The sequence below is a fragment of the Mesocricetus auratus genome, unplaced genomic scaffold, assembly GCF_017639785.1.
Source record: "Mesocricetus auratus isolate SY011 unplaced genomic scaffold, BCM_Maur_2.0 Super-Scaffold_6723, whole genome shotgun sequence".
NCBI lineage: Eukaryota > Metazoa > Chordata > Mammalia > Rodentia > Cricetidae > Mesocricetus > Mesocricetus auratus.
This window is the reverse complement of record NW_024429183.1, coordinates 11,056,151-11,069,893: the sequence shown is the minus strand read 5'-3', so window position 1 is coordinate 11,069,893 and position 13,743 is coordinate 11,056,151. Positions and strand designations below refer to the sequence as shown.

General features: G+C 37.4%; 1 protein-coding gene across 1 annotated transcript in view; it reads left to right on the top strand.

Annotated features, from left to right (window-relative positions):
- Cntnap4 (contactin associated protein family member 4) overlaps positions 1 to 13,743 on the top strand; it is a 293,647-nt gene that overhangs the window by 269,193 nt on the left and 10,711 nt on the right. The window lies entirely within an intron of this gene.

Sequence of the window (13,743 nt, the reverse complement as noted above, 5' to 3'; positions counted from 1 at the left end):
AAGTGGAATGAGGCAAGATCTTCTGAACAGATTGGGAACACGGCGAGGGGTGGGGGCGAGTGGGAGCTGGGAAGAAGAGAGGAGGAGAAGAAGAAGAGAGAGTAGGTCATGGGGGAACAGGAAGGTTGAGTGGGGGGTTGAATAGGGAGAAGAGGGAATCATAGGTTAGAAGACAGATCTGGCACCAGTGAGACCTCTAGTGATCTAAAGGGATGACACCAACTGGCAAGCTAAGCAATAGTGGAGAGACCACCTTGAATGCCCATTCCTGATAATGAACTTGATGTCTATAACCATCCTGGAGCCTTCATCCAGTGACTGATGGAAGCAGAGGCAAACACCCACAGTTAAACACTGAACTGAACCCATGGAACCCAGTGACAGAGAGAGAGGAGCAATGAGCAAATTGTCAAAGAATGGGCTGGCAAAAACCAGCAGAGACAGCTGATCTGAACAGGGGAGTGCTCTTGGACCCCAGCCTGACAGCTGGGAGGCCAACATGGGACTGATCCAGACCCCCTGAGTGTGAGAGTCAGTGAGGAGCCCTGGGCAACCTATGGGGCCCTGAGGAGTGGATCAGTGTTTAATCCCTGGCATACTAATGGACTTCATGTTTCCATAACACAAAGAGGGATGCTCTCTCAGCCTGGACTCTTAGGGGAGTGCCTGGACCCTACCTTGAGTAAAATGACAGACTCTGGATATCCCCTATGTGGAAGGAAGTGGCGATAGGGTGGAAGGCTGGGGGGTGTAGGAGGAGGGGAGGAAGAGGAACTGGGATTGACATGTGAAGCAAGCTATTTAAAATTAAAATAAAAAAAGCCACTCTGGAAACTCGTACAGAGAACAAGGATTGTGAGAATTTCCTAAGATGTCTTCCTCAGGCTTTCATTACAATGCCGTTCAAAACCTGTCTCCATTAAGCTAGGACAGACTGAATGTTACTACAGAAGAACTTAGCAGTTTTGCTTAACTAAACAAAATTACTGCTTGAAGCCAATATATTGTCAGTTTTATTATTTGCCACCATCCTAGATTTAAAGACATATTTAAATCCATGAAGCTATGAAGAAACCGAAATATTTACTAACAATCTTTAAATATAGTGAGAAAGACTAATTTATATGTTAAAACTTTTCAACTTGAGAGTGAAATCCATCTCCAAGGTCAAAACACTACCGGGGATTCTTGCAGATACAACTTATAAAACATGGATATCAAGCAGTACCATTCCCATTAACTACTTCCTTCCATTTCTTTGGTCTTCCAAGACACAATGTGAATTATGAATACGTTTTCAATAAATTCTTTCCAATGGTGATGGGGGTTGGTGGGGGGCAAAAAGAAAAACCAAATACTAGTTAGGCTTTCAGTTAAAAACAAAGTACATTTTTTCAACTCAACATTGAGAAATTTCTAGGCCTCCTTCAGGAAAATGTTTCTAGCATTTCAAGCAGGTGCAGAGGTGAGTTGTTGGCTTCTGTGAATTGGTGATTTAGGTTTGGGTGCATAAATAAGGTGTTGTTCAGATCATTTCTTTTCATAACAGCAGTGTTTTATTCCACTTATCACAATGGCACCACATAGGAAGTCAGAGTGAATTTGGGAAGGAACAAAATCCTGTGATTTGCTGCAAAATAGATAGATCTGAAGGTCATTATGTTAAGGGAAGTTAGCCAGACACAGAAAGGCAAATGCTGGGGGTCAGCACTTGCATGAGGTTGCTCAAAAGAGGCAATTTGAATGCAAAATAAAGATTACTAGAGGCTGGCAAGGGTGAAGAAAGGGGAGATCCTAAAATATAGCAAGATGGGAGTAAGTTCAGTGTTTCACAGCTCAGTGGGGTGTCTGCAGTTCACAATAACCTCTCATTTAATCCATGAAGAACCAGAAGAGAGGAGCTTACAGGCTCCAAGTGTAAAGAAATTATAATAAAATGGAAATGCTAGACTATTGATTTGAATCAATATTTACTATATACATGTATTGAAATATCACACCAAACTCCATAAATATGTAAATGAGACAGGTTAATAAAAATCACTTTTGAATTAAATTTTAGATAAAATTGAAATTAAAAATGCATCTTTATTGTAAGGACAGCTTCACAACTGTAAATAGCAGCCACAACAAAACCATAGCAACAATACAGCCCAAACTGATTTAGCTGTGGGCTTAATTTCTTCTCTGAGACTGTGCCATGGGGCATGTGTATGGGAGGAATGAAAGCCCTAGAAATATTCAGGATGAGGACCGGGAGAGGTATCATGGGTGGAGTCCCATCCTGAGCTGAGGACAGTTTGTTGCATAACTCTTGGTTGGTTATCCTCCAATAAACCTAGGTACACACAGGTAACATTATTCATAGGATTAAAAGACTACATCCAAAGCATAAAAGTGAACCCATGTTTCAGGCTGTATTATTATTAGACCATATTCAGATAATGGGGGAAGGATAAGCCAATATAACATTCTTGATATCAAGAAGATAGATTAGGAATGTTTTCTGTGCATAATATATCACAAACAATAGTATAAAGTAATAAAAAATAATCAAATATATACAACAGCTCCCAATCTCAAGATCTCTTGTGTTTATAAGGTTATGAAATGAGGTATACAAACATACACACACATATATATATGCATATGTATATGTACATATATATCATATATATATCTATATGCAAGATGTATGATATGTGATCACAGTTCTAAGTTTTGGCATCATATATTGTCTTCAGATTTAATGCCAGAGGTTCTAATAAAATATTATTGAAAGTAGAAATATTTTAAATATACTATAAAATAATTAGCACATTAAGATGCAACCTGTGAGGAGGAAGATTGTCTTAACAAAATTATGGAATGAAATTTGTTTCCTGAATGTAGGAGATTCAAATGGAATTAATGATGTTAACATTTTTATTAAAATTGTATATTACAGATATGTGTATCATTCATGTAGAAAACGTATGATTAAAATCCAAACTGAGCAATGGACTTTATAATCTAAATCAATTCATTCTCCCAGAAATATAAGTGATAATTTATTTAACATGTACCTAAGGTATAGATCTAGATGGAGGACTAATCATTTGTAATTCAAAGGCAATTAATAACTTGTAGTCAAACTTTGTGTGGCATATGAATTCATTATAAAACGTTACAGAGTATATTAGTACATTCTAGTATAATATATTAAGTTATCGCAAAATAGATTGACGAGGTGGTTGAATAATGAAGATATTAATTTTCCAGAGTGTTGCTCACTTTTGAAGTTATGTGTTGTGTTAGTACAGGCCTTCTGAGAAATGATTGGCAAGAAAAGAGTAAACACCAGGAGATTTTCATTAAGGGAACAGTGTGAGAGAAAACACAGAGGGAGTTGACTGAATCAAGCAGCTATCTTTATAAGTGGAGAGACTGGGGTTGAAGTAGAAGTCTGTTATACCACTGTATAATTCTGAGAAAGATCCACCAAAGCCTTTAGGGGATTTCTGAGTCAAATCCACAGAGTCCCATTGTTGTGAAGAATGAGAATGCCTGCTGTTTCAATCCTAGGCCAGCAGTCCTTAAGAAGCATCACAAGGCAGTGAGAAAGCATGAGGAAGACTAAAAACCTGGCAGTGAAGGTCCCCTAGCTGAAGATCTCTGTGGCACACTTTCACAGGCCCGCATTTTTCAAATATGCTTTTCAGTTTTGTTAGCCCATGTGTCTCATTGATTCATGTATTAATTTAGCACATGCTTGGTGATTACCTGCCATGTATACAGAGCCATGGTCGGCGAGGTAACCATCATACATGTCCTTCTAGATGCTCGAGATAGGTATTTGCAGTAATTGCAGCATATCCATGTATATTTAATTGAGTAAGATGTACCCTAGTAGTGCTTTACATAAAATGAGCCCATTTCCTGCCAAACTAAAATATATTAAATGCTTATTTAAAAAATAAATCTGTATATTTCTTACAGAGGCAGCATATAAAATTGACATGTATCTTTTTAGTTAGAGTTTGTCTACATTTTCAACCAAAAACTGAAACTATAAGCATTTACTGCTTTGACAGATAGAAGCATAGAAATACAGAAAATACTGTTATTTTCTTGAGTTTTGTTAATATTCTTTTAAAATTAGGAAGAAATGAAGATAATTTTGGGATACTGTCATTGCTAAATATTACTAGTAGATGTTGAACAAAGTAGTAATACATTAAAAAATCACATAAAACTGTGCCAGGAATGATTTGGTAACCGTTTCTCTCTTTTTTTTAGTTAATTAGTTAATTGATTAATTCCTAGCCTAATCATAGTTTCCCCTCCATCTTCTCCTCCTAGTCACTGTGTCAACTTCCTCTCTTCTCCCCCACATCCACTCCTCCTCCTTTCTCTTCATAAAAGTGCAGTCCTCCCATGTATATCAGCCAGCTATGCCATATCAAGTTGCATAAGACTAGGCACTTTCTCTCCTATTAAGGCTGTATAAGGCAACCCAGTAGGAGGAAAGGGTACCCAAAGCAGGTAACAGAGTCAGAGACAACCCCCACCTCCCACTGTTGAGAGCCCCACAAGAAGACCAAGCTACACAACTGTAACATGTACAGAGGGCCTATGTCAGTCCCGTGCAAGCTCTCTGGTTGGCAGTAGAACAAAAAGAAGCATACACACCCAAGAGGAGTAGAAGGAAGGAAATTGATGAAGGATTAAATCAATAAAATAGAAACTAAGAGAACAATGCAAAGAATCAAGGAAACAAAAAGCTGGTTCTTGGAGAAAATCAGTAAGATAGACAAACCCTTATCCAAACTAACTAAAAGGCAGAGAGACTATTCAAATTAACAAAATCAGAAATGAAAAGGAGGACATAACAACAGACACTAAAGAGATCCAAGGAACCATTAGGTCACACTGGTAACTATTTCTAACTCCCTAGTATACTTAAAACATAGTGGGACTCAATCACTCTAGCAATAATAGTAGGTTTGAAACTATGGCAAGGGGATTAGGGTTTTATCAAAGCAACTCACTTCAGATAAGTCCATTTCAATAGATCATGTTAAATTTCATATCCATCAATCCCTATAAAGTTATGATTTGAGACACATGCCTGGATAGCTGTATATGTTAGCTGTTTATTGAAATGATAATTGGGCGAGTATTCATACTATTCTGAGGGATAGCTTATGTCTATATGGTATAGTGTCTTTCTTCTGGGGCTACACAGCCAAGAAGTACACCTAAACCACTTCCAGGCAGATTTACATTAGATATAAATACAGTTTGGTCAGCAATAAAAAGTGATTCTATCCCATGTCGACAGAAGGTGTTTAAGAGCAAGATCCGATGTGCAGGACTCCTTTATGCAGAACTTACTTCAACTTCACCAGCCAGAAGTGAGAAGAGCAGTGACCTAGTTAACCCAAGGGCACTGACTTTGTTAATATTGCTGTGTGGTGACTCTCAACATAATGACTAGTTATTTTAAAATTAAATTGAAATAGGAAGTACAGGTTGGAATAAAAAAGATACAAAGGCTAAAAAAATTAGTTTTGAAAATTCATCAGTTCCATAACCCTTTGTTTAAAAAAAATACTTAAAATGTGGCAGACTGATTTCAAGGCTGTGTCCTGGTAAAGACAGTGGTCAGTTACAAAGGGTCTTTCATGTCATTTAGAACTGGCTATTGTTGGACAATTATAAATACCATTTTTCCTAACCCTGTTGCATGAAAAGCATCAGCTCAGAAGCATCATGCCACAATACCCGAGGGATATTTATGATGCCAGAAGAAGCATATTTCCTGATTGTAATTATAGAACAAATGATAAGATGGAAATTGGGGCTTTTTGTCGGAGCATATAATCATGAGTAAGTGGTTCCTGTGGGATGGGCAAGCACACTTCTCCGAGTGAGCTGTCTCACTCAGTGCTATCATTTGGTTGTCAAGCATCATAAAACAGAACTCTGCTTACACTTCAAAAATTCCCAACCACAGAAGTGAAAATCATTGATCCAAAAATCATGCAATATCAGGTGCTGAATCTAGAAACCTGACCAAAAAAACAAAAACAACAACAAAAAATGAAACAAAACAGTTCTATAATAAAAAGGAAAGAGGCATTATTTTTAATTATGGACGTGCTTCATTGTGCCTATATCAGGAATGCATAGACAAATCTAGGGTGGGGCAGTTATTAAGGAACAAGTGTGGTTAAGAGAAGGCTAGCAGGAAGGTATTGTCCAGAATGTAGTGTTGGATAAGAACTGCTAAGATGGAAAGAGGGCCCAGCCATAGGTAGGAGACACTGAATGTTTTCATTTGATAATAGTCTCTAACACTGATTTAGAGCATTGGCATTTACATTTTGTCAGTGTTGCCTATTAAGTATAATAGAGCAATAACGATCGGGACATGTATTCAAAGCATAATTAAACACTGTCACCAAAAACCACTCACTCCGGCACTGTACCTGAAAGTCAAGTTTGTTAACATGGATGGGAGTCAAGAGATTGTTTTATAGTTCATATTCAATTCTAAGACTGGACTCTGGAGGAGGAAATAAAAATGGCACCTTTCAGATGCACACACACCATTTTCTCAGGTGCATTGCTCAGAACTTTCATAAGTTACAATGTCAAAGAGAATGGAGAAATGTCTCAGTGTTTAAGAGTGCATACTTTTCTTCCAGAGGTTTGGTTTCCAGCACCCACATCTGGAGATACAACACCCTCTTCTGGCTACCATTGTCACTACACTCAGGTGCACATACCCACATGCAGACACATGTATGTGCATAGTTAAAAACAGCTTTTCTAAAAGGTGAATGATTTTTCAATAAATTCATTAAGTTAAACATTTATGAAATGATTTTATAATAAGCAATTTCTCTGAGATGTAATTATTCAAAGAAACATGTAGGTATAAATTGTTTTGATAATTCATTAAGCTTTTATTGGGTTACAATTATACCACATTTAAAAAACCTCCTAATTAACGTAATTATATAATCTTAAAGTTGCATAAAAGCTCTCATGGGAAAATATTCCCTTGTTTTGAATAACAATATAATTGTACTCGTTATAAAAACTCCAGAAAAATCACTATTCAAAGACTGAATGAATCTAATAATTGTTCTTTGTTGTTTTATGTCAAATTTGTAATCACATAAGAAAACTGATAACAATATACTTTTGGTGCTTCAGGACGATAGTGGGAAGTTAGGTTACATAAAAACACACCCAGATTATGGGTCTTTGTTTGTTAGGTTGTGCTAACTTCAACTTTTCCATCTAAAAACATTTGATCGTTGAGTTCTGAGTCCTTCTCATGGTTTTCTTTCCATGTTAGAAGAGATTTGACAAACCTGAAGACTGTTTTCACTCAACTTAGCAGTCTCTTTAGTATACTTACAGATGACAACCCACAGGATCATTGACCGCTTCTGAGCTTATAGATACAGGAAATGCACTTGGATTTATGTAGTGACATTTAGATCCGGTCAAAAAGAAAAGTGTGGTTTTAGAATGTCTATTCTATCTCCTCAGAGAAAGTTTAGGAGGATTGAAATGTTTATTCAAAGATATATTAGGTGTAAAACCTCGTGCAAAGCCAAGGAGGTATATTTAAACTGTCTTAGGAAGGTTTATTTTGCTTTTAGACAAAGATGCTATTTTAGTTTTAATCATGTGTATATGGTGTAGCTTTATGTGTTTGAGTACATGGGCACACAGAAGCTGAAGAGGAGGGTCTAATTCCCTGGTTAGTTACAAGTGGCTGTGAGTTGCGTGACATGGGTGCTGGGATTATCTAAGCAACATGTACTCTTTTTGTTATTTGTTTGTTTGTTTTGTTTTATTTGTTTGACTGTTTTGGTTTTTTGAGATAAGGTTTCTCTGTGTAACAACCATGGCTGTCTTGGAATTTGCTTTGCAGACCAGGCTGGCTTCAAATTCACTGAGATCCTCCTGCCTCTTCCTCCTGAGTGCTGGGATTAAAGGCGTGTGCCACCAATGCCAGGCCAGAAGTAGCTTTCTTAAAGATGCCGATTTCGTAAATCTGCCTAATGACACTTAAAACATGTTCCTCTGCAGCAAAATAGAGTAAATGTTCTCCAGAAAGCTATCGATAAGCAACTTTTGTGTGGATTAGGGTACTGAGTTTGCAGTAGATTCGTACGTGCCTTTGAGATTTAATTTTGCCCACATAGTTCTTGGTGTCTGCTTTGCTGCTTGCTTTTATGTTCATACCTGTTTTTATTTGGGTTAAATATACGCAGAGGCAAAAGCATCTGCTTGTTCTCCCTTGGCTGCTCCTGTGATTCATGACACCATTTTCTGGCAATCCGTCCTTATCTTTATCTTACATATGAAAGTCACTGAAGCCCTCTCTGAAGTTGGCTGCTGTTTCTACAGAAGATATTATATGCTACTTGCATTTACTCTTGTTTGAGTTCTTAGAGTTTTATTTTGGGGGTAGGTTATGAGAACCATGAGAAATTTTATAAATCACTCCTTGTCATTGTTCTTACACTGACTGCCATATCTTCCTAGAAACACTCCTTTCTCTGTAATAAAAAGGCACTCCATCAAATCCTAATTTCCTGGAACTCAATTTTTCTTGTAGGCTGTTTGTTAAATGATTTCTTCTTCACACAAGTAGAAGTTATTCCCTTTGTTGGCATAGACAATCAAGGCTTATTTTCTTCATAGGTGAGACTGCCCAAAAATCTTGAGTCATTTGTGGATTTTTATAACCAGAAACAAGAACTGGAGGGGTTTGTTCTCAATTCCCTCCTCTACCTTCACTTTGCTAGCCCTTGACACTGGATTGGCATTGTAGGGATCAGATAAAAGGAAAGAAACAAATTTTGCTCATTGACAATGGTAGAACACTTGTTAGAACACAGAGGATGCTGAGGTTTTCAAGGCCTGGGTTGCTCATGAGAAACTCCAGTCTACACAATTCATGTCTCAAACTTGACTGAATTCTGAGAACAAGAATGCTAAGTCCCAAGAGGTTTCTTCCAACTCCCAATTCTAATGCTATCCCATACTTCAGTGGTCCTGAAACAAGGAGCTGTTGGGCTAGTTGAACAGGAAGGTTGTATCTGGAGGGTACCAGTGAGGAAGAAATCCCAAGATTCTCCATTTAAGGGAAGGAATGTGTTTATGCTATCTTGTAGAGATTTCATACAGAGATTTTGGATTTTACATATCCTGGAAAATGTTGACCTTACCAAGGACCCCGGACCACATATGTAAAGATCAACACCAGAACACCCCAGTTTTCCTGATGTTGGCCTTACGAAGACCCCCAGACCACATATATAAAAACCAACACCAGAACACACCAGTTTTCATGTTTTACTTGTTTCTTGTACATGAAGATCATTTTACATCTGTGACAGTTCCACTCTGATATTGTGAAGAAAGGTTTCCTCCAACAACTGAGCTCAATGTGATGTTACAGACTGAGCGGACATAAACTCCTGTGTGGCCAACCTTCTTTGAGTATCAACCATCTGAGGCAGGAAGTTACTGAGCCCTAGCTAGAAGATGGAAAACAGAACGAGGAGTTAGACATTTTGCTTTATGTTAAGCACATTTAGGGGTATCTTTGCTTTTCCCTTTGGTTAATGCTTTGAGGAAACACCTCACAGAAGCACCTAAGGTTTTATTTAACTAATCTGCTAGGCTCCTCTCAATCCACTCAAGCTGACAATCACAATTAATCATTAAAAAGGATTCAACATCAAGGAAAACAGAAACAAAACAACCAGCAAGATTCTTTACATAAATTAAGCTATTCAAGGAGACAGACAGCCCAGATAAAACTCAGTAAAAGTAATTTAAGTAGATTTTAGTAGAGCAAAGCAAAAAAACCAAAACAAAGAGCTGGAAGGACAAACTAGAAAGTAAACTGGAAAGATAGATCTATATTGACACTTGAATTCATTTCCTAGAAGATGAAGTGAACGAAAGGTGTTTGACGCAGAAGTAAGTTATGACTGATGGGAAAGATGAGAAAGTAAAGTAGATTTGCAGAAGATGCACAGGAGACCCAGGATGAATGAGTGACATCCCAGAGTGATCAAAAGGGCACAGTCCAAACAATAGTCATGTGAGATACATGAAAATTTGCAAGCTGAGTGAAAACCATGCACATTGAAAGGGTTTACTGTAAGGGAATGGAGAAGTGACTCAGTGGTTAAGAGCAGTTGCTGCTCTTTCAGAGGACCTGAGTTCAGTTCCCATCATCCGCATTAGGCAGCTCACAGACATCTGTAATTCTGTATCCAGGGAATATGATCTCTTTGTTCTCCTTGGGTACCTGCATTCATGTTCACATATCCACAGGCACACACACACACAACTACACATAATTAAAAATAATAAAATATTTTTTCAAAAGTAAAGGATTTACTATGTCCTCTGCAGAATATTGAAAGAAAATAATCCATGAGCAGCAAAAGAGAGACTCACAAGAGTATCAGATACATTGTAAAGAAGCAGTAAATCCAGGAGGTGCATAGTGATCTCCACACAGAAAGATACATCTCTAAAGTCATCACAAAAAACAACCCAATGCATCAAGACCAAGCCCTGTCCCACATACATTCAGTGCAGTGTCCAGGTACTTCCTGAACACAAACATCACTAGTCTCTATTACTATGTTTCTTATCTGTCTTCTCACTAAAATGTTAGGTGACTGGACAGCAGGGGACTTGTTTTCTGCCCTCTTAGCTATGGAAACAATAAACAGCAATGGATTGACTACCAATTTTAGGTTTAATAGGTATAAGATTTTGAGCAGTATATTTCTAGGTAGATAAAATATTTTCACTTTGTAGAGTTGAAGTTTTCAGGCTACACCTCATATTGGATATTTTCATAAGGGAAATAAATATTGACTATACATTTTGGATCAAAAACTTAAGAATATTTTAAAAGCCTACAGAACTTATATTCATGTAACTATTGTAGAAAATATGAAAGTATTGCTATTAACATATATACAATTTCTAGAAATCATTCAAGTTATAAAATGTTCCTAAAGTAAAAATGGTATTCTTTTCTATAAGTACCTGTAGTTCTGAACTTATTGTTTTCCTTCTAAACAGGGGCGATTCGTTCTAGGAATCCTGTGCATATCAAAGTCTGTATGTGTTCCAGCTACTCATAAAATGTGAGGGTATTAGTATGTAGCCTATGTATGTCTCCTACATATTTATAGTCATGTCTACGTTACTTCTAATGCCGAACACAATGGAAATGCTGAACAATTAGTCTTTATACTCTGTTGTTCAGTAAACAATATCAAGGAAAATGTATGCCATACTCAGCCTCAGCATAGACATTTTTCCCCAGTGGGAGAATGACTTTTACAAAAAAAAAAAAGAAAAATACACACAAAAACACAACATAACAAAAGACAAATATACATACAATTTGGAACATAATTATGCAATTCGTTAGAACCTCTTGTAAACTTGTCATTCCTCAGTAGTGAATAGCCAAACTAGCGTTATTTTTATAATTTTTACAACTTTTAATTTTTGAGATTTATAGTTACATATCACCCTTATCTTGTCTTCCTCCAAACCCTCCCATGTACCTACCCCTCCTGGCTCTCTTTCAAATTCATTGGCTCTGTTTTACTAAATGCTATAGCACGCATACATGTGTATAAATATCGTTTGTATAATGTTAGCTGTATGTATTTTTTCAGGGCTGACCATTTGGTTTTGGATAGAATTTTAAGGAGACATTTTGGGTCTGTGGGTGCTTCAATGTGTGGATGTTGAACCTTGAACCCATGGGTATGGAGGACTTATACATTTATCAGTATGACTGGAATGATGATGGAGTGAAGGACTTTTGTTTCTGTGGGGCTGGAACAATCCAGCATCATGTGTTGAGGAGTTATTTCAACTTTCAGTTCCAATCATGGAGAAGGCATGGCGAGGTCTCGAAACAGCTAGGTGCATCACATTCACAGTCAAGAGCAGAGATACACTGAATTAGTGCATGCTGACTTGCTTGCTTGCCAGCGATCATCACAATCTCTCCACTCTTAAACAGATAACTTCCCATGCCTAGCAAATGGTGCTCCCCCCCAGTAGGCTGAGTCTTCCCACATCTGTCACCTTAATTAAGACAATCCCTCGTGAACATGTGCCTAGATTCACTTGATCTAAGATATTTCCTCATTGAGACCCTGTTCACAGGTGACTCTTAAGTTGTGTCAGCTTGACAAACCATCACAAGAACCAGTGAACTATTTCTGGAGCTCATGGTCTTCTGTGTGAGCCACAGAGTGATAAATCATTAGTGCTCCCCTCGTCTAGGCAGGAAAGCATGGAGTCAGGTCACAGCCTCCTGAGGCAGAATATTTGGGCCCAGATATGTGTCTTCTGAGTCTGTTACTTCACTAGAACTTCATGTATAGCAGCTGGATTCCTTTTGCTTCTGTCTTTATTCAGAGAGTTAGATCTGTTGAGCCTTTTCACCACTACTGTTAAGGCCTCCCAGGTTAATGAACAGAGGATTTTAAGTATGGCTAATTAAGAATGAGATGATGAACTCTTCTGGAAATGATTAAAGGCCATAACCAAAAAGCGATGCCGTGTCCCTAATCTCCAGGATTCTTTTTATAGAGAATGAGTCTCATAATGGGAAACCTTTCATCAATGTTATTTTTTATCATTAGATATAAAATGCGAATGAAAATGGAGCCAAAAGAAAATGTTCTTCAGAAACCTAGCTATTACAAGAAATGACAGACTCAGAATTGAGATGCCTGGAGTTACTTAAAAAATAATGTTCAAGACCAGATATCTTTCAACATAACAACAACAAAAGACATTGCCAGAGACAGGAGTACAGTGAAGGAAAGGCTGAACTATAAATTGATTCATGAACAAAAAGAGCTCGTGATTTGGGGGTCCAACTGAGCTGGGGTCCAGAATATAATGTCAACAATTTTATAACCACAGACAACTCATTAAAAACAATTTTGGGCCCAAGTGTCTGTGTGGTGGCAATAAGATATTCCTGTGGCTACCGTGAAATATAAATAATAGCGTGAACATCTATTAAAACAGTATGCTGTCCATATGTGCCCCCAGCAAATACCAAATGTTCATTATATTCTTGAAAGAAAGATATACATCTTTGTGCACACACACGTGATGTAAGGGGGAAGTAATGATGCATTTTATAACCCTGTTGGATAGATGGATGTATCATAGTCTGATGATCTTTGCAATTTAAAATAGTACAGGAAAAGCTGGGTGTGGTATATTCTGTGATCACAGTACTTGGGTAATTGGGGCTAGAGTATCAGTACTTTGAGGTCTCCCTCAGTTACAAAGTGTTCAAGGCTAGCCTGCTCTATGTAAGATCTAGTCTCAAAACAAAACAAAACAACCTTAAATCAAACCAAACCATATCATACCAAAACAAAACAAAAACAGCTCTATAATATATTCCCTTTGTTTCAATTTAATTCTCATTAAAAATAACTGTTATATGTGTTATAGTCTTAGCTATTAAATCATGAATTAATATTTTGCATTTGAACTAATCCCTGTCCCATAATAGTTTTAATAACATGGGAGGAGAGGTTGCCTACCTATAGAGGTCACAAACATATTTCTACATAACAGGCTAGCATTGAGACAGAAAGCAATGAGATATGAAGTTCCTAGAGCTGGTCGTGAGTAAGGAAACACTCCAAT